General features: G+C 39.1%; 1 protein-coding gene and 1 long non-coding RNA gene across 3 annotated transcripts in view; one reads left to right on the top strand and one right to left on the bottom strand.

The window, feature by feature from the left end:
• LOC309807714 overlaps window positions 1–13942 on the bottom strand; it is a 91849-nt gene extending 77907 nt beyond the window's left edge. For both annotated transcript variants that reach the window (XR_014294655.1, XR_014294656.1), the window contains exon 1: window positions 13568–13942. This is a non-coding gene — a long non-coding RNA (uncharacterized lncRNA). The remainder of the gene's footprint in view (window positions 1–13567) is intronic.
• Window positions 1–27614, top strand: part of LOC309807674 (uncharacterized protein) — a 239551-nt gene that overhangs the window by 162815 nt on the left and 49122 nt on the right. The gene's annotated exons all lie outside the window — the stretch shown is intronic.

The following is a 27614-nucleotide window of genomic DNA, read 5'->3' as shown; positions in this document are numbered from 1 at the left end:
TTCTCTCTGAGTGTATTCTTCACAATCAATGAGATAGAAAAAGACATAGAGATAAGAGAACTGTTGACTAATATTTTCTTATGAAAATCTGTATCTTGGGCTTCCCTGGTGGCGCAGTGGTTAAGAATCTACCTGCCAATGCAGGAGACATGGGTTCGAACCCTGGTCTGGGAAGATCCCACATGCCGCAAAGCAACTAAGCCCATGCGCCACAACTACTGACCCTGTGCTCTAGAGCCCGCAAGCCACAACTACTGAGACCGTGCGTCGCAACTACTGCAGCCGGTGTGCCCTAGAGCCCGTGCTCTGCAACAAGAGAAGCCACCGCAATGTGAAGCCCGCGCCGCAGTGAAGAGTAGCCCCAGCTCCCCACAACTAGACAAAGCCCATGCACAGCAACGAAGAACCAACACCACCAGGAATAAATAAATAAATAAATTACTTAAAAACAATAAAATCTGTATCTTGCATTTTCAATTTTCTGAAAGTTCAAATCCATTGTGGTTGAAAAAAGAAGAGTAATGTCATATGTTTTCTTGTCCTGGGAAAATGGACTGTGCTTGGTTGAGTGTGTTTATTTATTTATTTATTTTATTGCCAAAATTTATTTTTTATTATTTTTATATCTACTAGTACTTATTTGAATTCTACTCACTGTTGTTTTTTTTTTTTCATCTTTGTTGGAATACAATTGCTTTACAATGGTGTGTTAGTTTCTGGTTTATAACAAAATGAATCAGTTATACATATGTTCCCATATCTCTTCCCTCTTGCATCTCCCTCCGTCCCACCCTCCTTTTCCGACGCCTCTAGGTGGTCACAAAGCACTGAGCTGAGCTCCCTGTGCTATGCGGCTGCTTCCCACTAGCTTCTATCTTACGTTTGGTATATATGTCCATGCCACTCTCTCACTTTGTCACAGCTAACCCTTCTCCCTCTCCATATCCTCAAGGCCATTCTCTAGTAGGTCTGTGTCTTTATTCCCGTCTTACCCCTAAGGTCTTCATGACATTTTTTTTTCTTAGATTCCATATATATGTGTTAGCATACGGTATTTGTCTTTCTCTTTCTGACTTACTGGTTGAGTGTCTTGAACTGCTCAAACTTTAAGGTCCATCACCTCTAATTTGCACCTTACCAAAACCTCAGACAAGAAACAGGAGAAAGGGTAGTGCCATCCATAATTCATTCCCACCACACCTACAAAAATAGTCACAAGGAACTTGTGCAGAATAGCAATTCTTTTGTATTAGGAAGGCAGTTTTCAAAATTAAATGGTATTGGTTCATTTCGTTGTTTAATAAATATCTTGCAAATGCCTATAATAAAGCCAAATACCAAACTGACCATTTAAGTTGCAGGAATTTTTACGGTCTTGATAGTTTACTATTTTCAAGTAACAGTTTACATTTGAGTGCTCACCACAATATATAATACCCAGCTCCCGAGAAATCTAAACGTTTATAGAATACACCAAATGCTACTGTCTCATGCCTTGCTTTGCAATCCTGGAGTGCTTTCTCCTAGGGAGATGATGTAAGAAATATAAGCTAGATATCTCTTCTACGGGATCACCAGCCATGTCTCAACTAACTTTTATCAGTGGAGACTCTCAGTACATACATATTTATTTATTATAAAACTCTTCGGTACTGATCATTAGGTAATTCTGGTAAATGTGGGCACGTAATAATAGTTAAGAATGTCAGCCCCATTTCATTTCAGCTTGATCCACTGCAGAAAAGCACAAACTAGATGAAAGCAATTTCCCCAAGAACAACTCACTTCCTTGAGATGAGAGATAGATAAACTTGGGTGAACAATGATTTGTCACAATTTATTTTTGAGGGTAGTGGTTTAAAAAAAGTGCTAATGTAATCTTTTCAGAATGAATTCTTTTAAAAATGCATTAATTCTCCAGTGAATATAGCTTATAATTAAAAAGCTAAACATGTAATTTTACATTTCTAAATTTTTACATATGACCATATATAATAAATATTGAAATCTTAAAATCTTCGTTATCTTTAAAATTTGATGGCCTTTAAATCTGAATTTGGATTTGGTGAGTCTGACGGATTATTCTTAGTGACTCTATTGGGTACCACCAATTCAGATTCGACGTTATTTCTGCAAGTGTCAGAAGCATTAAGTTGTGTGAGTGGATAGAGGGTATTAGCATCCTGGTGGTCTTTCACTACCCTGAGATGACCAGAGAACCTGAGTGTGAAAGAGCATGGAGAGGAGTGTAAGGAATGGCCTAACGGTATCACTGGCTTCTCTCTATGCTCAGACTCCGCAGTGCACAACAGAGGGAACAAAGCAGGTCATGTTGCTGCCACTGTTGCAATGACCAAGCATCCTCAGTCTCAGCGCCATTGCAGTCCATCGTTTAAGATGTGAGCTTGTTGGTGCTTATTCGGCAAAAGTCAGAATGCTTATTTGTTTTATGTCTGTTTTTTAATGAGGGTTTGATGAGACAGCAATAAAGACAAAAGTAAATAGGAGAAATGTTTATTAATAGGTCCCTCCATCCCTATCAACCAAAGAAAAGGCCTACCTTAAAATATTGTAGTGAAATGTCGAGGGTGTGTCTGTCTGTGTTCTTGCCACCCTTCACCTTTAAGTAGCTTTTCAAAACTATGTTATAAACATGTTGCTTCATCCTTGCCCTTTTAGCCTGTTAATGTCTAATTTAAGTAAAGCAGGATGCAATCCCCAGCAAGTTATCTGTTTCTCCTTTCTTGGACCATGCAAATCAAAACAGTCTTCTTCTATGGAGGGTAGTGAAAAGTTGTGCCAATTGTGTTCCTACTTCAGCTATTCCAACATTCTTTAGTTTAGCTTAAATGAGACATTCTCATCTTTGGGCTTTAATTATTCTGTTTAAAAATAAATTTTAAAAGATACTCTAAAGAGAAACTAAGAAAAAAAAACAACAAGATAAAAGATTTACAATAATGCAGGTACATAAATATGAACTAAAAATAGTTTTAGATTAAAAATTAATCTTTTTTATTTTAAAAATTAATCTAATTAAAATTTCAGATTAGGCTGGATGGAAATGATCCATTGCTGAAGCTTAAAAAAAAACTAGCTATAAATGTTACTAGTTTTCTACACTGTTGTTACAAGACTTGACTGACATCCGTGATGTACTCCGCAATATTTTTGAAATGATGAAATGTGTGATCCAGAGACTTGAAATATTTCAATACTTGTGTATAGGAATTTTCTTCCATGAACTAGAAATGAAAAAAGTGAGAATGTTTCCTTGCTCAAATCACATGAAGTGGATTCCCTTATATTACTTGCATTCATTTTTAAGATGGTCATAAATGGTTACATAAATTACAGGAATATTATCTGTTGAAGAAGTTGATGGTTTTTATAGTAAATGTATGTATTCAAATGATAAATGTTTCTGCATAATCTCTGACCTAACAATACCATTCCATGCCACTCCAAGAATTCTTCCGTCAAAAGTAAAAGCTCCAGCACATAAAGACATGAACCTCTATGTCCATTACCACATTTCTTGAAATCATAAAACTGTTTGGAACTTAATAAATGTTTATCAATGGGTTTTGACTGAATGAAATTATGGCTCACTCATAGTACACATTACTGGGCATCTACTAAAGGTAATATGGTAGTGATATATGCTAGATATCATTAATATAATAGAAACACAATGTACTAAAAGTGTTTTGCAACTAAAAATCACTATACATTGTATGGCTTTAAAAAGGAATGAAATGCTGCTACATGCTATAACATGGATACACTTTGAAAACACTATGTTAAGTGAAAGAAGCCAGACACAAAAGGACAACTATTGTATGATTCCACTTATATGAGGTAGTTAGAATAGGCAAATTATAAACCCAGAAAACAGAATAGAGTTAACCAGAGGCTAAGGGGAGGGGAGAAATAAGGGGTTATTGTTTAGTGAGTACAGTTTCTGTTGGGGATAATAAGAAAGGTCTTAAAATGGATAATGGTCATGGTTGCTCAACATTGTGAATGTACTTAATACCAATAAATGATACACTTAAAAATGGTTAAAATGGTAAATTTTACATTATGGGACATTTTACCAAAATAAAAAATAAAAATATACTATAAAATAAAGGAAAAATTTACCTCCTACTAGGCATACTATGAAGTTTGCATAAAATTGCACTTATTTTAGGAGCTTATATGGTTATTATCATATCTGGGGACATGTAAAGAAAGCAACAGCTTAAGTAGCCCTCTTGAGTTCTTTCTCTCCATCTTTCCAACCCGGTGTTTTCCAGATTAATGGTTTTGTCACGCCTCTCTTTGAATACCAGCATCAGTAGGAATGCTAGCTAGTACTGGTTTCCTTAAGTATCAGCGAAAAATTTTAATGTATTTTTATGCTGGTAATTGTTTTAGAACCTGGGAGGGATGTCATTGTTTTCTTAACTTGGCAAAAGCAAATATATTACTGTAGACAGCATTACTAGAAAGAAATAGTAACTTTGAAGTAGACATATGTCCATCCTAAGAAAACTGAATATATTTCAAAGCAGACCACACCACTCAACTGCTGGCAATGTTCTTCCACGTACTTGGCAGTATACTACTCTAAGTCTGAGAACTGTTTCTTTTTTGTAAAAATGATTTTGATTGGAAAACCCTGAATAAATCCTTTGGAATGTGTAACGTTTAGAGCTCCTTCTGGGATTCCTTTTCCATGAATCAAGGTTCTTTGATTCACTATCCTCCTTGGCACTTGCTTCCTAGTCATCTCAGCAGCCTTTGTGCCAGTGCTAAGGAAGAGCTCCCATTTTAGGTCCTAAAGCAGGGAGAACAATAAAAGGAGAACCTCATTTCAAGTACCAGAAATGTCTGGGCTATAAAGAACACACATATTGTCAAGGTAAGCCCAGAGTGGGGTGACATCACCAAGGTCATTCCTGGCTCCGCGTCCCCCCCCCCCAGGAGGAACAACTAACAATTATTTGGAAACAGGACACTAGTTGAGAGAATCCTAGAACATGGAGGTGAGGCTGAAGCACCCCCGTGCACCACAGAGACCAAGACAGACTGCATTCGAAGGGTGAGAGAAGGAGCTACGCGTTGACCACGCTGCCCCTCCCCCAGGCCAGTGGAGCACCATGGGTGAGGCCTCCCGTGAACCTCTGGCTCCTCCAGTAGGAGAAGAGAACTGGGGGACGGCAAGCTCCACCACTAGCATCGGGGCTGCTTTGTGGGAGCCGCTGCTCTAACCTGCTCCACTGGGGCTGCAGGGGAGTCTGCAGGGCTTGACCACTACAAGTCGGGCTGTGATGAAGGGGGAAGGGGCATGCAGCAGCCAGCACGTGGATTGTGACCGATGGAATTCATACCTGCAGTGCCCAAGTAGGGATCACAACGGGCACCTTTGCTTATCTACAGAGCCAGGTCGGCGGGGCACTACAACCAGGGAACTCAGGCTACAGATCCACCTGATACGCATCTGGCCCTTGAACCTGGTTTGCCCATAGCCAGGGAAAGAGCAGAGTCACAGCCCACCCACTGTGGACAGTGTCTTCTGGCCATCTGACCAAAAGGGCTGGCAATAAATCCTGGAAGCTATTTGGCCCAGTCGTGCTCCAGCCAAGAGGCAGGCAGCCAGAGCTCATCACTGGCTCTGGTACAAAGCAGAGCCAGTATCAGGTGTGGAGGGATCCTGTACCATGCACAGGCACGGAGATTAATTCTTATCCAAGGCTGAGAGGAGCTCCCAGCTCCTCCCAACTGGGGAGCCTGTTTGAGAAATTAAGAGTAGCCTAGAGCGGCCCCTCCTCATCCCACCCAGGCAAAGGAACTGGGACTAGCCCCATCCCGTCTGCTGTGGAGAGTGTCTTCCTGGCCCATCTGACTAGAAGGATTGGTGACAACTCCTAGAAACTGTGCGGCCCAGCAGTGCTCAAGCCTAGAGAAGGGTAGGCAGAGCTGATAGTCTGCAAAGCAAAGCCAGTGGCCTTGTTCAGCCACAGAACGTGGAGTGTGGATCAGCTTGAGTTAAGACAACAAAGAGCTTTACTGGCTTTAGAGCTGCTTCTCCTGCTGCACCCAGGCAGGAAATCTAATTCACAGCCCTACTCATCACTGAATACAGCCTTCAGCATGTCCAACTGGGGAACCTAACCAGAGAACATGGGAAGCTGTACAGCCCATTAAACAGCCCTAGATACAGTGGCACTTGAACAGACAGCACAGCCTGTGGCCTCCCCCATCTGCAGGGCAAAACCAGTGCCCTCACCTGACCAGGGAATTAAGTGCACACTCTGGCCTGATTTGGGTTCCCAAACAATGAACTATACAGGCTCTGGGTCCTGTCCAGAGCCAGGTCCTATACAAGCTCTGATTCTCTGCCAGGAAACTAATTCATAGCCCCATCTACTACTACTACTGAATATAATACCCAGTAAAGTCTGGAGGAAGAGCCCAATTACTCAGATATGCAGATACCAAAGTAAGGAATCAAGGATCACAAAAATTAGGCAAATATGACACCACCAAGGAAACTAATAAAACTCCAATAACTGACCTTAAAAAAATAAAGATCTGGGCTTCCCTGGTGGCGCAGTGGTTGAGAGTCTGCTTGCCGATGCAGGGGACGCGGGTTCGTGCCCCGGTCCGGGAGGATCCCACATGCCACAGAGCGGGCTGGACCCGTGAGCCATGGCCGCTGAGCCTGCACGTCCGGAGCCTGTGCTCCGCAACGGGAGAGGCCACAACAGTGAGAGGCCCACACACCGCAAAAAAAAAAAAAAAAAAAAAAAAGAGTATCTATGAACTGTCAAAGAATTCAGAATAATCCTCCTAAGGAAGTTTAGTGAACTACAAGAAAGCACAGACAGCTAAGTGAAATTAGGAAAACAATGCATGAACAAGACAAGAAGTTTGACAAGGAAATAGCAACATCAAAAAAACAGGAGCACTAGATTTTAAAAATACAATAACTGAACTGAAGAATTCAATAGAAAGTTTCAAAGCTAGATTCGACCATGCAGAAGAAAGAATCAGCAAACTGGAGGATAGAACTTTAGAAATTACCCAGTGAAAGGAGCAAAAAGGAAAAGAATAAAAAGAGTGAAGAAAGCCTATGGAAATTATGGGACACAACAAAGTAAACAATGTTCATGTTATGGGAATTCCAGAAAAAGAAAAGAGAGAGAGAAAGGGAAAAAAAGTATATTTAAAGCAATAATGGATGAAACCTTCCCAAACCTAGGATGAGAAATGGACATCCATATCCATGAAGCCCAAACAAGCCCAAACAGGTTGAACTCAAATAGGGCTACTCTGAGACACATTGCAATTAAATCAACAAAAGTTAAAAACAAAGAAAGAATTTTAAGACCAGCAAGAGAAAAGAGAGAAGTTACATACGAGGGAACCCTGGGATAATTGGATATTCACATGTAAAAGAATGAAATTGGACCAATATCTTATACCACTCACAAAACTAACTTGAATTGGATTAAAGACTCAAATGTAAGACCTGAAACTATGCAACTGCCAGAAGAAAACATAGGAATAAAGCTCATTACATGGGTTTGGTAATGACTTTTTGGATATGACACTGAAAACACAAACGACAAAATAAAAAATAAACAAATGGAACTACATCAAACTAAAAAGCTTCTGCACAGCAAACAAAAACAAAAACAAATCAACAAACTGATTGAAAAGACAACCTATAGAATGGGAAAAACATATTTGTAAACCATATATCTGATAATGGTTAATATCCAAAATAAATTAAAAATTCATACAAATCAATAGCAAAAAAAAAAAAAATTACCCAATTAAAAAAATGAGCAAAGGACCCGAATAGACATTCCTCCAAAGAAGACACACGAAAAGCCAACAGGTACGTGAAAAGATGCTCAATACCACTAGTCATTAGGGAAATGCACATTAAAACCACATTGAGATATTACTTCACACCTGTTAGAACGGTCATCCTCAAAAATGTCAAGAGATAACAAATGCTCGTGAGGATGTGGAGAAAAGGGAACCCTTGTGCTGTTGGTGGGATTGTAGATTGGGAAAGCCAGTATGGAAAACAGTATGGAGGAGCCTCAAAAATTAACACTAGAACTACATATATCTAGCAACTCCACTTCTAGGAATATATCCAAAGAAAATGAAAACACTAACTCAAAAAGATATCTGCACCCCCATGTTCATAGCAGCATTATTTATAATAGCCAAGACATGGAAACAATCTAAGTGCCCATTGATGGACAAGTGGGTAAAGAGGTTGTTTTATATATTTATAGGTATATACATATTATAGGTATACACACACACACACACACTGAAATATTATTCATCTGTAAGAAAACAAAGAAATGCTACCATTTGAGACAACAGAAATGGACCTTGAAGGCTTTATGCTAAGTTAAATAAGTCAGAGAAGAAAGGCAAACACTATATGATCTCACTTATGTGTGGAACCTAAAAAAAAAGAAAACAATCATAGAAAAAGAGATCAGACCTGTGGTTACAGGAGACAGAGGGTCAGGGGAGGGGAAATTGGAGGAAGATGGTCAAAGGTACAAGCTTCCAATTGTAAGATAAATACATACTATGGACATAATGTACAACATGATGACTATAGCTAACACTGACGTGTGATATATAGAAAAATCGTTAAGAATAAATTCTAAGCATTCTCTTCACAGAAAAGTATTATTTGATCTCATTTATATAAATGTGTGTGTTTGTGTGAGAGAGAAGGACAGAATACAAAAATGCAAAAAGAAAAGTTGTAAAGTACGAAGCTGCTTAGGTTTATACCTCAACTATAACAGATAATAATTTGTTTAATTTTAATAGGTACAAAAATAAATGTTAAGCATAGAACAAGCAAAAAGAAAAACTGAGCCCAGCGTAGATGTCCTTAAAGCATTTGCAAAGGAGGGCTTTATTAGGTCCGCAAACACCTGCAATTACAGGCAAAATTCTGTGTATGTGTGTTGTGTATGTACTTGGGGAGTGGATGCATAGCCTTTATTGAATTATTAAAGGGGATGTTAAGACCCAAAAGTTTAAAAAGCACTGGAAAGCCTGATCACAAAACCATTTTAAACTACTCTGATTATGTTTTATAGTTTTCCTTCACTCGTTAACACTTCAAAGAACAGCATGTGAATGTGGAAAGAATCTCTGCCATTTAGGTAAGATCTCTGAGTCTCAGCGTAAAATTAGCATATAGTAGCAGGATGAAATTATACACCATAGATGAAAGTACCTAGCAGAGCGCTTTAAGACTAGTACTTACTTATGCAAGACATCTTCCCCTGCTTACTTGTTTTCAGTAGAATGAAAGCATACTGAAAGCTGGTACAATGTCTTCTTTGAAGTTTTCTTTTGTAATGCTTACTATGCTTTTTGATACGGATGAGCCAATATCCACTTAAGGGCATGTAAGCTCACAATAACTTTTGTTGAATATAACTGTTTGAATGTACTTTCACTATATTATTATATAGGGATTTTAAACTAAAACGTACTTGCACACATTATTTAGAGCCTAACTTGGATATCAGAGTAGGTGGATATACACCCCTGGAAAATAATAGCTAATTTCTTCACTAACATCAAACTGCTGAACACCTACTTTGCATATACATAGCTAGGCACTGTATTATGAGTTGCAGGTAATAAAAAGTTGTTAGTCAAAGACTCTGCTCTCTAGGGTTATTTTACAACAGCAAATCATGTTCAAACTAAAGGATAGACCAAAATAGAAAGTGCCATAGGAATTTAGACAAGGGAGAAACACATCTGAAATGAGAAGGAAGGTGGGTATGGGGAAGGGTTCATGGAAGAGGCAGTGTATGCTGTGAGCAAGGTTTCAACGTGTAGCAGGGTGAGTGAAAGGAACAAATGAAGACATATAGTCGTGATATCATGAGGCACAAACTAGAAATAAACAGCACTTGTTCTAGGCTGGTCATGAGGTAATTTAAGGGGATTACTGAGAAACTAGATAAAGAGATATCTCTTTATATATTACTTATTAATAATACTTTTGAACACAAGTATTTAATTTAAAAAAAAGAACAATATAGGGATAGGAGATTAGGAGGTACAAACTATTATTATAAAATGAGCTATAAGGATATATTGCATAGCACAGAAAATATAGCCAATATTTTAGAATAACTATAAATGGAGTATAACCTTTAAACATTGTGAGTCACTATATTTTACACCTGTAACTTATATAATATTACACATCAACTCTACTTCAATTAAAAATGCTATTTTAGTGAATAAAACACTAAGCAGTAAAATTTTTAAAAAAGAACTTAGAAGAGAACTTAAAAATAAAGACATAAAGAGCAGGTTGAAACAGCGCAGAAATCTGGCAATTAAGAGGCCATTGATAACTTTCAAAATAGCACTTTTTCTACCCATTCTCAGTGGAGGCAAAGCCTTATTAATCCTACTATTTCTTTTTCTGTTTTTCAAAATCTCAGGATAAGTCTCTTTCAATTGTAGCTAATGGCAGTAATGCAGCACCAGAAAATGCCTTTTGTAAGGAGAGGCAACTTTGAATCCTAAATCGGTACTCAAGTCTTAAATTACTGATAACACTGACCACCCACCAGACTAAATGTTTTTTTTTACGTGATTGGAAAGCAACAGATTGATTTCAATTCTATCTTGTCAAATCTACAAAAAAGTTCCCACAGTTCATTTAGCAACTAATAGCGTACATCCTTCTATTTGTTATTACTCCTCCTCCTTAACACCGGGCAATTAATTTTGCCTTTCTCTGGGAAACGTTTTTAACAAAGGAAATAGAGTCATAAATCAGTTTCGGATAGGAAATCATACAACTATTTCTACCTAGGGCTTTGAATTTAGAAACTTTCCTCAGAAATTGTTGAAATATAACAAAGTCCAAACTCAGAAATAACTTAAATTTAATTATCTTAGTTGCACTCAAATAACAAATTCTATTTTCTATCTTGTTTTCTTTCTTCCCCAGAAGGCTTCTCCAACCCTAATCCATAACTTAATGCATTCATCTCACCTATAAAATCACTGGCAGGTATGATGCCGGCTCTGGCGGCTCCAGTCCCCTAATCCTGACCCATTTCTTGCCAAAGAATTCAGTTTCTTCAGAAACCAAGTAACAGACATTTCAATTTCTAACCATCATTAGCATATTTTCATGTACTAATACTCAACATAAAAACACCTTTTAAAATTACAGAAATTTTTACTGTACTTAAGATCAATTGCACTAACCTGTATTTCATAAACCTTGGGCTACTTTCTTAAAAATGAATTATTATTTTAATATGTTTTTCACTTATTATTCAGAATAATTATTCATATAATTAAATATTTTACAATTAGGTAAGAAAGGTGGAAAATAGTTTTGCTATTCTTGTTCTTTGTTCTCTCTTCTACTTGGTGTGCCTGAGTCAAAATTTTAGGATATTGAAAATTTAATCTTTCAAACCCAAACCAAATTTAAAGATAATAATAACAACCAGCCAAAACAATTTCGGTCCAGAGCTTTGCATGGTCCGGGGAACAGTTCTCTCTGAGTGGGCCATTTGGAGTGGGATTTGCCCACCCGCCTCCACTCCTTCTGCCTCATATACTGAAGATAGAGACAAAGAAACCAACTCAAGTCTTTCCAAAGTGTATTTATAAATAGAGAATTTGTAATCAGAAAAACAATAACGATATATAATAGAAGTAACATGATTTTTCAGAACCAGTATCTTGTTCTAAAGCAATATTTAAAAAAGAAGGTAAGGGGCTTCCCTGGTGGCGCAGTGGCTGAGAGTCCGCCTGCCGATGCAGGGGACACGGGTTCGTGCCCCGGTCCGGGAAGATCCCACATGCCGCGGAGCGGCTGGGCCCGTGAGCCATGGCCGCTGAGCCTGCGCGTCCGGAGCCTGTGCTCCGCAACGGGAGAGGCCACAACAGGGAGAGGCCCGCATACCGCAAAAAAAAAAAAAAAAAAAAAAAGTAAGAAGGCTAGCTATAAACCCTGGCCCTCTTTTTTATTGATCTCCTATTTTAATTTGTTAAAATAAAATCCATGGCCTTTTGAGTCAAACCGTCTCTTTAATTTCAGATTTAAAGATAACAAGCCTCTTTTTAAATGGAATATTGGCACACAGACACCACACAGTCTGGCTTATTACAACTGTTCTCTGTTGGTGAAGTGGCACATTTGCAATCCCCACCATAGCAATCTTCACCATTTCACAGAATATCATTCAATTGTACATCCCTAGGTGAGCAACAAGAATGGGCACTTGAGCTCAGGAGCAAAGCGTTTGTGGGGAAATCCTAGGTCAGAACCCCTAAAAGGGGAGACTAACTTGAGGATGCCCAAATAACCTGAGGTTTACCTTGGCCACCTCCCCTGGCTTTCTGACTGCCTGGGGGAAAAGTCTCTCTGGAAACTCTTTTGAGGTTATTGGGGGAATCCTAGGACAAACACACTGCTTGCTTTTGCAGGAGGACTTGCCCCATACCCTACCCAGCTAGGTGTCTCACAACCTAGCTGGACTAAAAAACCTTCAAGAAAAACGGGATAGACTGACATTTGCATTTCTACTTCCACCTATTCTTATGCACAAAATATGTAGGTAGAGCCCTCTTTCTCACACCCCAATAGATTCTGCTGTCCTTGAAACCCATCTGGTAGCTGCAGTGACTACAATGAAGGGAGTTATCGGAAACCATATTGGTACTGGGCTTAAAGGATTTTTCATGCCATGCATTTTGGGGAAGGACACAGATAACAGTCCAAACGTGGTATAAGGCAATGCCCTTTCTGGGTCCTTGAAAAATGAGTCACGGAACACAGGTGGTGGACAGGAGCTGACAAGAGCTGGTTTGTTAATGAGCACAGCATCCCCGGCGGGGGGGGGGGGGGCGGGGAATCAATGAAATGATTGACAAGAGAAGATGGTAAATGAAGGGAGAAGTGGGGACAAGTGCTGCTCAACCCAAGCTGAACTCCAGGAGGTAAATTTCTCCTCTAATTTGAGATTCTTTCTAAAGGTTCAGTATTGAAGTGGATGTTTGACGTTGAAATGTGCAGACCCATTCTGATAACTGGAAAGGGAGGAGGCTGAGGAACGCAAAAGGAGAAGGAAGATTTCCGATTACTTCTCCAGGCTGCTGACAAGAACCTGCTGCTCGCAAACCACAAATTAACCAAGCGAAGGTTGAAGGTAGCAACGTAAAAGTGCAACTCAAATTATTTTACATTCGGAATCCTCTTCAATATCTAAGCGAGTGTAGCACAGCAATGGTTGATTATCTTAAGATTACAGAGGCTGACCGCCTTCTTTGTTTGCCCAGTAACACCGCTCCTCCAATAATCTCAAGCACTTGGCTGATTAACATTTCAATTTCAGTTGTTGCTCCTTTTCCCATTGCAGAAGGCCGCAGGGATATTCCCCTTCTTCCCTCTGTATTACAAACCCCATTACTAACCAAGCAGAAAGCACCGCGCAGTGTGGCCGAGGCTAATAATAGCCGGGCTGCTTACCTTCTCCGGAGGGATCGAATCAGCGCATGTCCCCGGCGCCGGCTGCCCCGGGGCCGCAGTGCCGCCGCGCCGCGTCTGTGTGTGGTCAGCTCGGCCGGCCCCCACCCCACCTGCCAGCTGCAGCACCTGCTCCCGGCGCTGAGCTCCGGCCGCCGGAAGTCATCCCCCGCCCCTGGCCGGATCACCACATTCCGCGCCAGCCGCGGGGGGGAGAGGGGCCTCTCCCGGCACCGGCTCCTGGAAACTGCGCTCAACGATCGCTACCCTTCCCAGTTGTAGGGTTATTTTCTAGGAATGCTTTTACAGAAGAAGCGTCGCCGGCTGGTGGACCGAGAGAGAAGAGCCAGAGTGACTTTCCCTGCAGAGCGCCTTTCCTCTGAGCGCTCCCCTGTCACTCCCGCGGCATGGACGGCTCCATTCCGCTGTGTGGGTTTTCCACCCTCATCTTCCTTATCTGTATTGTTCATTTCGCTGAATTTGAGAGTGGGATTAGCTCTTAAGATATTCAAACACTCCGAAAATATTTTAAATTGGCGACTAGTTTTTCTAAGCCCCTTGTAGCGAGCTCCACTTCCCCCCCACACACACACACACAGTTACTCGCACGTACACACCCAGCCAAACCACTCACAATTAGGAAAGCTGGGACCTCTCGCCCTCTTGCTTACGTAATGGAACAGGAAACTCCCAAAGGAGTGGGGAAGTAGGACCGGCTAGCGAAAGCACTCGAGGAAAGAGAGAGGGGTCGCCCCAAGATTTTGTTGCTGTTTAGTGGTGTCCTTAGTGGACAGATGTTCCCCCTCTAACCCCCTGGCCTCGCCCCAAGTGGAATGGCTGGTCTGGTGACAGCTGTAATATCTGAAAACAAAGAAGCTGAAGCCACATTAACAGATGGCTGCATCTCTTTCTTTCCCGAAGGATTGATCAGAATTGGCTTTAAGAATCATATTAGCATATACGTATATAATAAGCCCTTTCCTTCTCTCTTTAAATTGGCACCAGCTATTAACAGGTTTCTCTCTCTCTCTCATCTTCCTCCCTCCCTCCTTCCCTCCCTCCCTCTCCTAAGCTGACCAGATCATCAGTTTCCGGATTTAAGGGGGAAAAAAGGCCAAGGATGTGCTCTCTTTACAGCTGAACCAGGGTTTATTTTCCCAGTGTTGAGCCATTCCCAAGTAGAGAGGCTCTTTGACACTAGGGTTCTCTGAGTGAACTTCTCACATTCAGCTTGCTTTTGGAATTGCCCATCACTAGGTCCAGGCCAGTTTTATCCTTGGATTTGTCCAGCAACCTAAACAGTATAATTGCACAAGGCCAAGGCAGTACTTTTACTCTAGGAAGGCTTCCCAACTCTCTGTTTAGCAGTTCCAAAATTAGGAGGTAGTGTAGCAAACAGTTTCAACAAGGCTCAACAAGAATTCTTGACCCTAGAATGCGGGCTTTTTAAAAGCTGGAGCAACCTAATTCATCTCTCTGTGTTTCACTTTCATAAAATTAGACCTCACCAAAGAGCAGGGGATTCTTACTATGTATCAAAGTGTATGTGGAATCTGGATGGGAATATTACATCTTTAATTTCACTAACCTCTAACTGCAATTTAGTATTTAGCATGTCCTTTAAATCTAGATGCAGACAATAAACCACAATAATATTAGGAGTACCTGTGCCTATATCCCCAGCAGATATCACAGACAATTTCCTAAGGCAGTTTTATAGATATCTCAAAGTATCACTACTCTGATGTCACAATCAAATCATCATTACCTTTTTTGTTTTATCTAATAGACTATATCTATTTTAGAATGGTTTTAGATATACAGAAAAATTAAGGGGATAATACAGAGTTCTTATATATCTCATTCCCAATTTCCTCTATTATTGACACCGTACACTAGTGTGGTACCTTTTTTACAATTAATGAGCCAATATTAATAAAATAATATTAACCAGAGTCTGTACTTTATTCAGATTTCCTTGGCTTTTGCCTAGTGTCCTTAATTCCATTTCAGGCTTCCATCCAGGACACCACATTACATTTAGTTATCAAGCCCTCTTAGGCTCCTCTGGGCTGTGGTAGTTTCTCAGGCTTTTCTTGTTTTTGATAACCTTGACACTTTTTATTTATTTATTTATTTATTTATTTATGGCTGTGTTGGGTGTTCGTTGCTGCGCGCGGGCTTTCTCTAGTTGCAGAGAGCGGGGGTTACTCTTTGTTGCAATGCGCCGGCCTCTCATTGAAGTGGCCTCTCTCGTTGTGGAGCACGGGCTGTAGGCGCCTGGGCCTCCGTAGTTGCAGCACATGGGCTCAGTAGTTGTGGCTCATGGGTTTAGTTGCTCCCTGGCATGTGGGATCTTCCCAGGCCAGTGCTTGAACCCGTGTCCCCTGCATTGGCAGGTGGACTCTCAACCAGTGCGCCACCAGGGAAGCCCCAACCTTGACGGGTTTGAGGAGCAGTGATCAAGTGTTTTGTAGTATACCTCACTAATGTAAACTGTCCAATGCTTTTCTCATGGTAAGGCTGGGATTATGGTTTATTGGGAGGACAACCAGATAAAGTGCCTTTTTTATAACATCTTATCAAGGGTCCATGCTATCCACGTGATTTGACTGTTGATGTTGACCTTGATAACCTGGCTGAGGTCGTGTCTCAGATTTCTCCACTGGAAAGTCACTCCTCCACCCCTTCCACACTACACTTGTTGGAAGGAAGTCACTATGTGAAGCACAAACCCAAAGAGTGGAGAGTTATGATCCACCTCCTTGAGGACAGAGTATGTACATAAAATATTTGGAATTCTTCCACACAGAGTTGTCTATTTCCCCCCAAATATTAATTTATTCAATTATTGATATTTATTTATATCAGTATAGACGCGTGGATATCTATTTTATCCTTTGGGTTATAATCCAATACTACTTTATTTTGTTGTTTGAATTGTTCCAGCTCTGGCCATTGGGAGCTTTTGCTTTTGGCGCCTGTGCTCCTTTGACATACTCCCTTTGGGGTGTGTGAGTTTGTCTGTGTCTGTGTATCTGTGTGTATATGTGTTTAGCATGCATGTGTGTGTGTGTGTTTAACACTTCCTGACTTTCTGGTACCACAAGGTGCTCCAGGCTCATTTTGTGTATTTCCTGCCCCAGTCCTAGAATCAGTCATTTCTCTGAGGAGCCCTGATTCCTTCTATTGGAGAGTAGTAACAGAAACCAAGAGCTGGGCTCTAGATGTGCTGTTGCTAATGGGGTATTATTTGATTAGGCTCTCTTAACTGAGAGAACAAAGAAATAGATATGTATAGTAACCCATGTATATACACATATCAGTAAACATTTCTATATATAACTATCTATATCTATATTGAGCTGAGTGTATACTGATGTCTGCAACTATAATCCATTAATGCTGAGATTAGTTTAGCTTTCTCCTCGTTTATCTGTAAATTCATACTTTAATATTGAGAAATGTGGCTACCACCATCCACCATCTATTTATTTAATTGTTCAATTTCAGTACACATGTATCAGAATTGTTAACCCATCACCCCAACATCACTATTTTTAAGTATAGTAGTTAGTAGAGTCTCTGTTATATCTTGCTATTTAATGAGTTTAAATACCCATTCGTTTCTATATCACAAATTTGGTTTTTAAAATATTCTAATGACTGCATTTAAAACATAGTAACTAGTTTCTTTTGAGATTCTATGTATTATATTTTATGAATTTAAAAGTGTTATCTTAAGACTATTTAAATGGGCTACTCCATATTGTCAAAGGATCCACAGTAAAAAGAAGGTGAGGATCTCAACCTCACAAAGATTATTGTCAGTTTATAAGGAGATGATGTGAAATTGTCTGGTGCAAATGTTGGGAGCTCATGCTTGATAAGTGTTAGCTTTGTCCACTTGGGCAGGCTTCTTTCTCCTTTAAAGTTCTAAATACCTTGGAAGAGAGAACATGCTAAACCTTATGGTTAATAATTTATAATGTAGTGGAAGGATTTGCTAGGTATCAGTGTTGGAGGTAAAGGTCCATATAAGGTTGACAGAGGTTGAGAAGAAGACAAGGATGACCCTGAAGGTCAGGGGTTTTGTAGTTGAACAGACTGGGGATTGGATCCTTCCATTCACAGCCTGACTTTGTCTCATTTTTGAAATAAGAAGAACAGTGGCTATTACATAGGCTTGTCCTTAAGAGTGAAAGTAGATGTTTAATCTTTTCTTTCAATTTGTTTGAGGCAGTGGGGATTAAGTGTGGCGATTTGGGACAGTTACATAACATATTGGATTGTCCTTCCTTGTATAATTTTCACTCTGTGAAGCCAGACTCACTGGAGGTATAGATAGTTTCTCATGATAATTCAGGCTCCTTCATCCATGAAAGTACTCTTGCCAGGTGCTTTTTACTCATAGAAGACAATCAATGTTGATGGTGCTTGGGATAAAACAAAAATTAAAGATATTAAATGGCAGGAATTAACTGCTTCAGATGCTATACCATGGCGAGAGACATAGGGGAAAGAGAAAGAAAAAAAATGAAATGAGAAATGTCTTACGTCAACATGTACGGTTTGAATCTATCTGCTTGGAACTTGACATACACCAGTATGCCAGATAATTTAATTTAATGAATAGTGGCTAGGGTGAGGTGAAATAGATCAGTTTTTTAATCTATGACTTTTCATTGAAGAACGCTTTTTTAAAAAACAATCTTCGGATCATGACTTTGAGGTCTGCAGTAATTCCTTTCTGATATTCTGGAATTACAGATCAAATGGCCTCATGATATCATGCGTCTCCGCAAAGGACAACATGAAAACCTGAGCCAGAGGCCCTGGGTGCCTGAAGCTGTCAGCATTAGAACCACTCCTTTGGTTTAAGGAGTCCTTCCAGAAAGGACTCATTTAAATGCAAATATACTATCAAGAGGGGTAACCATGTATCCAGTATCTGATTAGCAGCCATTAACAATTTAGCAGAGATTAGCTTCTCAGATTTATTATGGAGAGGAGTTGTCAGGGTGATTTGGCCCAGGCATCTGTCATCCACTGACTGCCAGGTCTCCTGCCCTCTTCACTACATAGGGATCTGCCTAAAGCTGGGAATTTAGTTTACTAGGAAAGAATTGGGCACTCACCGCATGAAAATCAATATTGTTTTACATAATTTTGACTTATGAGAAAGGGTAGGAGGAGAATTTCTATAATAATAGTACCTTTTGTGTGTGTGTGTGTGTGTGTGTGTGTGTGTGTGTGTGTTAGCTGCTCAGCTTAGGTTGATTAATCATACTCTACAGAAATCTTAAAATTTTATGATAATCATCTACCCTTTCAATGAGGCCAGAAATTATATCATGTAAAATATGCACAAATGTAGTCTAGGGATGGCAAAGCTATAGTAATAGAAATAGAATTGCGTTCAAGTAATTATAGCTGGACTAAAAATTTCCTGCATTAATATGAAAGCACGGATACAAGAGTACAAGAAAATGATCATTCATATGAAGATTGATATTTCATATTGAATATCTGTAACAGAAATAGGAAAATGGAAGAAGGGAAATGACTACAAACAGAACAGTAACTGTTTCTTTAGACATCGCTAAGAATTCACCTTGTTTTTACTGGTAAGGAGTTCACATATAATACCAGACCTATAGAATACAGGTAGTATTCTATAATTGGAAGCCTAGATTTAATTGAGAAATGTATGTGTACTTAAGTGAGATGCTTGGTAAATGGCATATGATACATTCAATAGTGTGGTGTAAGTAATTCTCAAATAAACCCTTTTAAAAATAAATCATCATGTAGAAGTCATGAAATAAAACAATGTACTTAGGCATTGCTCTTTAGATTTTTTAACCTTAAGTTTTTAAAGAATCTAAGAAAACCAAAAAATCCCTTCTGGAGAAAGGTATACTTTGAATAAAACTTTTGCATTGTAATGAATAGATTATTAAATAGTATTTATAAAGAATTATGTCTCTATAATTATTCATTTTTTAATAAAAATGAATATTCAACTTTTCAAATCAAATTTAAGCTTATAAGAAGAGGAAATTGAAATTTGATTAAAAAGTAAGTTTCAATGAACTGTGTTTGGTCATCAGGCAAGTGGATGTTCATCCATTCAGCAGATATTGATGGAGTGTCTAATATGTGCCGCTGTTCTAGGCACTAGAGCAGTAGGCTCTAGGAGTGAACAAATAAATCTCTTCTTTATGGATCTTATGTTCCAGTGGAAGGAGACCACCATAAATACATAAATATAGCATGTTAGTGGAAGGACCATGAAGGAGCAGCGTAATGATGCAAGGTTTAGGGCAAGTATATAGGGTGGTCAGGGAACATTTGAGCAGAGATTTGAAAGAAGTATGGGAGCAAACCGTATGAATACACTGAAAGAGAGGCTTGGTGTATGCAGGTGGGTGGGCTTATACTTTATGTGTTCCAAAGACTAGGAGGTTAGTTGGTTTGTAGTGAAATGATCAAAGGGGAAATTGTTAGAAGATAAGGTTAGAAAGCTAGGTTAGCGAAAAATCACTTAGGGTCTTTTAGGCGATGGTCAAGAGAGAACTTTAGAGGATTAAGAATTTGTTTTTGGACATACTAAATTTGTGATGGCATGTGTGGACATGTGAAGTAGACAACTGGATATACTAGTCTGAATTTCAGCAGCAAGAGATTATCATGGCTGTAGATGAAAATTGGTAAATCATCATGGTATTTAAAGTCTCTAGATTTACAGATGAAATCACTTTATAAGTAGGCATAGGCAGAGAATACATGATGTTGAAGGACTGAGCCAGGAGACACTCCATCCTCTAGAGGATTCGGCAAAGGATGTAAGAAGTGAGCAGGGAGATAAGACGAACTGTCTCATGAGCCAAGTGGTAGGTGTTAGAAGGAAGAGGGAGTTATTATTAATCCTACTGGTAGATTAAGATGAGAACTGATCACTTAATCTAGGACTTGGCAACATATAATAGATATCACTAATAACCTTAAGAAGAGTAGTTTCTGTGTAGTGGAGAGGACAAAAATAGGTAAGTGGGAGATAAGGAAATGAAACGTTAAGTAGAGCTGTGTTGTTTGAGTCGTTTTGCTCTAAAGAGGAGCAGAGCAATGGGGCAATGGTTAGAATTGGACATGGGAAGAGAGGAAGACTTTTTCCCTTTAAGAGGAGAGGTATTAGACCTTTGCATGCTAATGAAAGCATCTGGTAGAGAGCAAATAATGGAAGATACAGGGAAGAGGAGACACAGTAGAAGAGAAATCCCTGATTCGGCCAGAAGGGAGGTATCCAGTGCAGAGTAGAGGGTTCGGCCTTAGAACAGAGGACAAACATTTCTTCTGCCAAAGGAAGAAGGAAGGCAGCACACGTGGTTTCAGATAGATCCAGGTAGGATGGTAGACTTGGTGTTTGGAGTTCACGGATATTCTATTTTGATCCCTCCTGTATTCTCAGTGAATTAGGAAGCAGCTGAGAATTTAGAGGAAGACATGTTATAGACGTAAAGAAAGAGGAGTTATGAAATTGTTCTCTAGGACAGAAGAAAAGAGAATTGATTCAGCAATCAGTTTTCTAGTAAGTACTAAGAGTTCACATGGGGTAAAATGATTATGAATTTAAATGAGGCAACTTAGAAAGGTTGCTCATTTTTTTCTCCAGCCAAGTTTAGTTGTTTGGCCCAGACGCTGAATTGGCATAAGTTCAATTTCACTAGGGCTGGCATTTTGCACTGCCAATATGACTAAGAGTGAGGGCCAAGGGACTTCACAGTGTCTCTGCAAAAGAGTGATTCTAATGACAGACCATGGGCTCTAATCAGGGTAAGCAGAGAACTGAGGAATTACGCCTTGAGCGCTACACTTGATTTTAACTGCAGGTTGGAACACAAAACTGAAAATCTTGACTGATAATGGTATGGTAAGGGCAAACACAGCTAGAACCTCCACATTTCACTCTGTTACACAGGAATTCTCCATGTTTCTTTCAGCTGAATTCCTGTCTCTCATTTCTTGATCCTTAATTCAGTGACATTATCTGAGGGGAGGTATGCATTTTTGATAAAGTCTTTCAGAAATGCATTTTACAAGACTACTTTTAATTTTAAAGTTGTTAGACTAGAAATAAGTTTAACAGAACTTGCAATGTTTTCAAGTGCTTTTCTTTTCTCTAAAGAGACATTTGTTTGACTATTACACCGAGCACCATCCTTCAGGTGTTCTTCCTCTGGCATTGAAAATAGGAGTAAAATGTAACAATTAAACAAACATCTTATCTTCAAACAGATATGGATCACTGTTTTCTTTCTAATATGGGCCAAATCTTGCTATTGACACCATGTCCATTTTTTCCCCAGTGTAACTAGTTTTCCCTTCATTGTGTGTATGAGACATGTTTGCCCCCTCATGGATGAATCTGGAACTGTCACCGTGAACTTTTTCTTGTTTTTATAGGGAAAAATAGACTGAAAGTATAGATATTGTGGTCAATGGGAATTATTTTTGAAGGAAATGTTGAGGCTGACCAAAAGAGGTTGAAATCACTAGATGTTTAACCTTCAATTAGTTTCAGAACTTGGGATTATGTTAAGAACCACACTTTAAGTGAATCTGGAAGAAGATGATAGACAAAAAAGTTTAAATTTTGACATCCTTTAAAAATATGAGAACACAGAATTGTGAAGAAAGCTAGTCTCACTCTTATTTAAATATTAAAATGCTTAATGTTTGTAACTTAACTCAGAAGGATGAGATGGCTTTTCTTAAATTAGTTTAAGATTATATAAATATAAATGAAGGAAAACCTGCCATTGATTAATCTTCACTTGCTACATATAGAATTATACAAGTTATGAGAAAGTCCATTCTTAGGACTGTGGGAACAACAATGAATCTGACTTTCCCTTAAGTGTTTTCCCTAACATTCTAGAAAAAGTAACTTCAATGTGCTGATTTAGACATTTATGACTTATTTGCTTGTCACTGTTTTCGTTTCTAGGAATAAGACCCAGTTTCTTTCCTCAAAAGAGTTGCAAGTTGATATAGAGCCAAAAATTGCAATAAAGTGTAATCAATTCCACTGCAGAAGTTTGTACTTGATATAAATTAATAGAAGTGCAAGCAATGTATTTGAAGTTCATTCTAGAGGAGGAGTTCAGAATAGCTTCATAGAGGAGAAGACCTGAGCTATCTTGGGAGATGTTTAGACAGATGAGGAGTGGAGCCGGAGTTGGGAAGGCAAAGGCAGTGTAGCCTTAGAATGCAAATGTTCACAGACATGATCTTGTGGCTTATTCACCATTCTTACCGACCTAAGAAGGGCACCTGCTGGTAGCTTCATCATCATCATCATCACCATCATGTTAATAAAGAATGGATATTTTTGTCAGGTAGTCAAACAAGCTCTTTACATGTAGCACCTAGATGTTTTCTACGATCCACCTTATAAGTTCAATCATTGTAATTATTCTCATTTTTCACATACAAAAATGAAGACTTAGAGAGATTAAGTAATTTGTTCAAATCTTGGTGTGTGCCCTTTCAACTCCATGCTCTGTACCTCTGTGCTTAACAGGCTAGGATGATTTGCCCATATTAAGGGCTCAGATATTGGTTGATAAGTATAATAATCTCATAAAAGGTAAAGTGAAGTAATCTGCTTTGATGTTTATGATGCAGTTTGGTGAATGCACTTAAGTGCCAATAGATGAATAATAAAAGTTAGAAACACACAAAACATAGAGAATAAAAATTCATATATGTATGTCTGTTGGGAACAAAAAATCCTCTTGAATGTCTAACTTCTTAGTAAATATCAGGATATCACATACACATCATTAGGCAGCATCAATGGAGTATCCTCTGTACCCTGCAAGAGGGCACTGTTACAGATGCACAGAAAGAAAATTCATATTTCCTGCACATTATAAATAAGGACATACTATGATCACTCTTTAAGAATGAAGTAATTTGAATTTTTAACTTTTCCTTATCAATTGGTGTATATGAATCATGTTAGGTGAAGAATTATTGGTTGACTGGACATTTTATGTTTTAATTCTTTTCAGAAAACAGTAAACAAATCCCTTTAGGATCAAAATATCACATTCAGCAAATGAGCTATTATACTGAAGAAAGTGATGAATTCAGTAAAGTGTCTGCAATCTAAAATATTGTTATAGAAGAAGTAATTGAAGGAACTGGGATTGGATGACATGAAGCAAGACCAGGAGAGAAGTAGGTGGTCGCTCTAAACTATTTTAGGAGTTGTCCTATGAAAAAGGGTTTAGACTGTCCCACACTGGAGATTTTAGACCAAGTAGACAGGTTTAGGTTGATAAAAGGATGAACATTTTGACAAGTAGAACCTTTCAACTCTAAAATGGACCGACTGCATTTTAAACTCAAGAACTCCCTGTTACTGAAGTGCTTTAACAGAGGTTGAAGTTAAGCAGTTGGAAAAGGAAGAGCCTTTACAGTGAGAAAATTCTATGATTCTATGGTTTTCAACTCATAAATTTGTGTAGTTCATCCATTTTATTCATTGTATACACTTAAGTATATTGTTCCTTGAAATGGCCATTCAAAGTTGTTTCCTGTGCCACACACTATGAATGCTAGGGTTGGTCCTGTGTAAATCTTACCCCCATTGAATTAGTATTAACCCTAAACAAGCAGCTTTCTTCCATAAGGAAACAAGAAAAGAGGTTCAGAAATGTCCAAACTAAGTTTCTATAAAACGGTGTTATCAAATCTTATTTATCAAAAAACTTCAAACAGGGGCTTCCCTGGTGGCGCAGTGGCTGAAAGTCCACCTGCCGATGCAGGGGACACGGGTTCGTGCCCTGGTCCGGGAAGATCCCACATGCCGCGTAGCGGCTAGGCCCGTGAGCCATGGCCGCTGAGCCTGCACGTCCGGAGCTTGTGCTCCACAACGGAAGAGGCCACAACAGTGAGAGGCCCGCGTACCGCAAAAAAAAAAAAAAAAAAAAAAAAGGTAAGATGCAGACCTGTATGCTTCAGGATTTTCTCACCAAAACCCCACACAATTTCTTTACTATTCCAGCCAAGTATGGCCTAGCCCTACCCTCATCCCTGTTTTTCTTGGTTTAGTAATAAAGAAAGAGATGGAAATAAAGAAGAGATATTAGGTAGAAAGATATAAAATAGTGGGGAAAATAATATAAGTGAAGTCATGTACCACCACCATTTACTAGAAGTGAACTTTCAGCACCAACATTAATATTTTTTCCTGTTATATCTGTAAATGATAATAACTAATATGTGCATAACAATTTTCAATTTAATCAAATCTTATTTTTATAACTAACTACTTCGCAACAAGTAACACGCTAAGGCAACATCAATAGATGAAAAAAGGTAGTCCCTGGCCCCAAGGAATGTTGCCCAGGAGAACACAGATATATGTAAAAAATACAATCACAATACAGTGTAGCGAGTGCAACAACCAGGAATGCAGAAGTGCAAGGGTAGCAAAAAGGAGCGTGTGATCACAACACTCAAAAGAAGACTGCACAAAAGACATAATATGTAAACTGAGGTTTGAAAAATGAAGTGGGTTGCCCAGGTACCCCATAGGGAGAAAGGAATTCTTGGAGGAGGGAAAAGCATAAATGAAGACAGTGAATTGTTCATATAATCCAGAAGTGAAGTAGGCAATGGCGGGAGAAATGATTGGACACAGGCGTCATGAATACTTGCAGGTCTGCATTTTAGCAAGTCCATTCTAAAGGAAACTTTGAGGACCAACTCGGGGGTGGGGGGCCGCGGTGGGGACAGAGCTAGTCATTCCTGAAAGAAACACTGGAACCAGTTTCTACCAACCCACCAATAGAACGACTTCAAAGGCAACATGGTATCACAGAAAGGGTTTGTTTTTTTGTTTGTTTGTTTTTAGTTCATTAGGCCTCACTTAAAATTCTGATTCCACAATGCGTTTGCTTTGGGATCTTGAACAACACTCATAACCTCTGCAAGTCTCAGTGTAGTAAGTTTATGTGATTACCTTCATCTGTAATATCTCTGCGATGCAATTTTAATGGAAACTCAAGTTCAGGTCAAAGACAAGTTTCTCTGTAACTTCTCCTCCGAATTGATTCAAAAGCCGTCTCTCCCGTCCTCATTTGGCTTCTCTTATGGAATCTCATAAAAACTTCTATGACCTCTTTCGGGGTTTTTTTGTTGTTGTTGTCTGTTTGTTTGTTTTTTAATTTAAGTATAGTTGATTTACAATGTTGTGTTACTTTCAGGTGTACAGCACAGTGATTCCTTTTTCACATTCTTTTCCCTTATAAGTTATCACAAAATATTGAGTAGAGTTCCCTGTGCCATAGAGGAGATCCTTGTTTTATCTATTCTACGCCTTCTTTGAATGACCGTAGCACTTGTTGTCTGTATCAGTTTTATGTCTCTGGTTGCTTTGTGACTGAAAATGAAAAAGTTCTATTTGTTCATGTCCTGGCCCTTCCTTAAAAATCTGTTCATTTATGTATTTCATATTTATTGACTACATCTTAGACACCGTGTTAACTGCTGGTTCTAGATGTTAGTAAAATATAGACCTTCCTGCTCAAAAGGTCACAGTATTTGTGGGAAAACAAAAAAATGAACAACCTATGTCTCAAAGAGCTTTGTACTTCCCAAAGAGAACACACCTAGTAGGTACAATAAATACACGTATCATACATAAATGTATAAATAGTTAATGGGATTGAAAACTAGAGATAACTGCTTTTCGATTCTGAGGAAATGATGATTATATTTCACCAGGAGCTCAACACCACTCTGAGAATGAGGGCTTAACCCCCGTCCTGACTCACTGCATCGCTTTTCTGTATAAAAACACACAAGTCTGTACGTACGCTCTAGAAAAAGGCTTATCTGGCATGAATTTCAGAGAGCAAGAAGAAAACTTCAAGAGGTTCAGAGAAGCATCCGGAAGCTCACGTGATTATCTGGCACTAATACAACTTGCTTGACAGGAAAATAGAGCTGTAAATCTCACAAAATTAGATCATCTTTGAAGAATTTCAAAACCTCCTGCTATTAATTGGAAATCCTAGAAGAACCGCTTCTTTTAAAGCATACTGATAATATGCTTTACAGCTTAATATTCAGAAGCCTATGTTTTGGCAAAGTGAGCTTCAGGAAAGAAGGAAACTTGAGGTTCAGTTCCATCTACTCTGGAACCTCTGGTCAAGACATCTACTTCTGTGCTCAGCCATCTTATCACCTGTAAAATGGAGGCAACTCTAAGAACACATAGTTACACAGATGCTGCACAGTTTCACGTGTCATTGTCCTCATTTGTTTCAGAAAAACCAGTAACATCTAAGCTACGACTGCAAAGAGTGCAGTGTTCCTTGGGGTCATCTAGTGCAGCTCCGTCAAAGGAAAGAAAAGGAAAGGGGCCTAGAATAACTATAATTTTCCCAAGAGGACACTATTATTTTATGGTAAATCTGAGTCAAGAACCCTGATCTCTTTGATGACATTCCATCGTTCTTTCATTGGGTTGTGAACAACCCAGAGAAAGAAAGAGAAATAAAACTCATATGTGCTGTGTCACTGGTACAGGACGTGACAAGATTGGAATTGGAGAACTGTATATTAACAGGTATTTGGGAAATTCTTCAAACTAATTAAGATATATACCAGGTCCATAAAAAACAGTATGTTTTCTCAAGATGATTCTGTAGAATGAACAGAACTGGTAACTGAAGGTGTCTGTGTGCTGCAGTTCCAAACAGGATGGGTGAATGCTTGTTTTCTGGCACCTTGAAGACTCCACCTCAACATACACATTAAAATAAAATTAACATTTCAACTGGGTCATATTTAATTCTGCATGTTCTTGTAAGTCAGCAAAATATTTCATATATCATTTAAGTTGTCACTCAGTTTTTTTTTGTGTGGTACGCAGGCCTCTCAGTGTTGTGGCCTCTCCCGCTGTGGAGCGCAGGCTCCGGACATGCAGGCTTAGCGGCCATGGCTCACTGGCCTAGCCGCTCCGTGGCAT

This window comes from Mesoplodon mirus, assembly GCF_964341445.2.
Source record: "Mesoplodon mirus genome assembly, chromosome: 7".
Taxonomy (NCBI): domain Eukaryota; kingdom Metazoa; phylum Chordata; class Mammalia; order Artiodactyla; family Ziphiidae; genus Mesoplodon; species Mesoplodon mirus.
The sequence above is the reverse complement of the archived record's forward strand: the minus strand, read 5'-3'. Positions and strand labels throughout refer to the sequence as shown.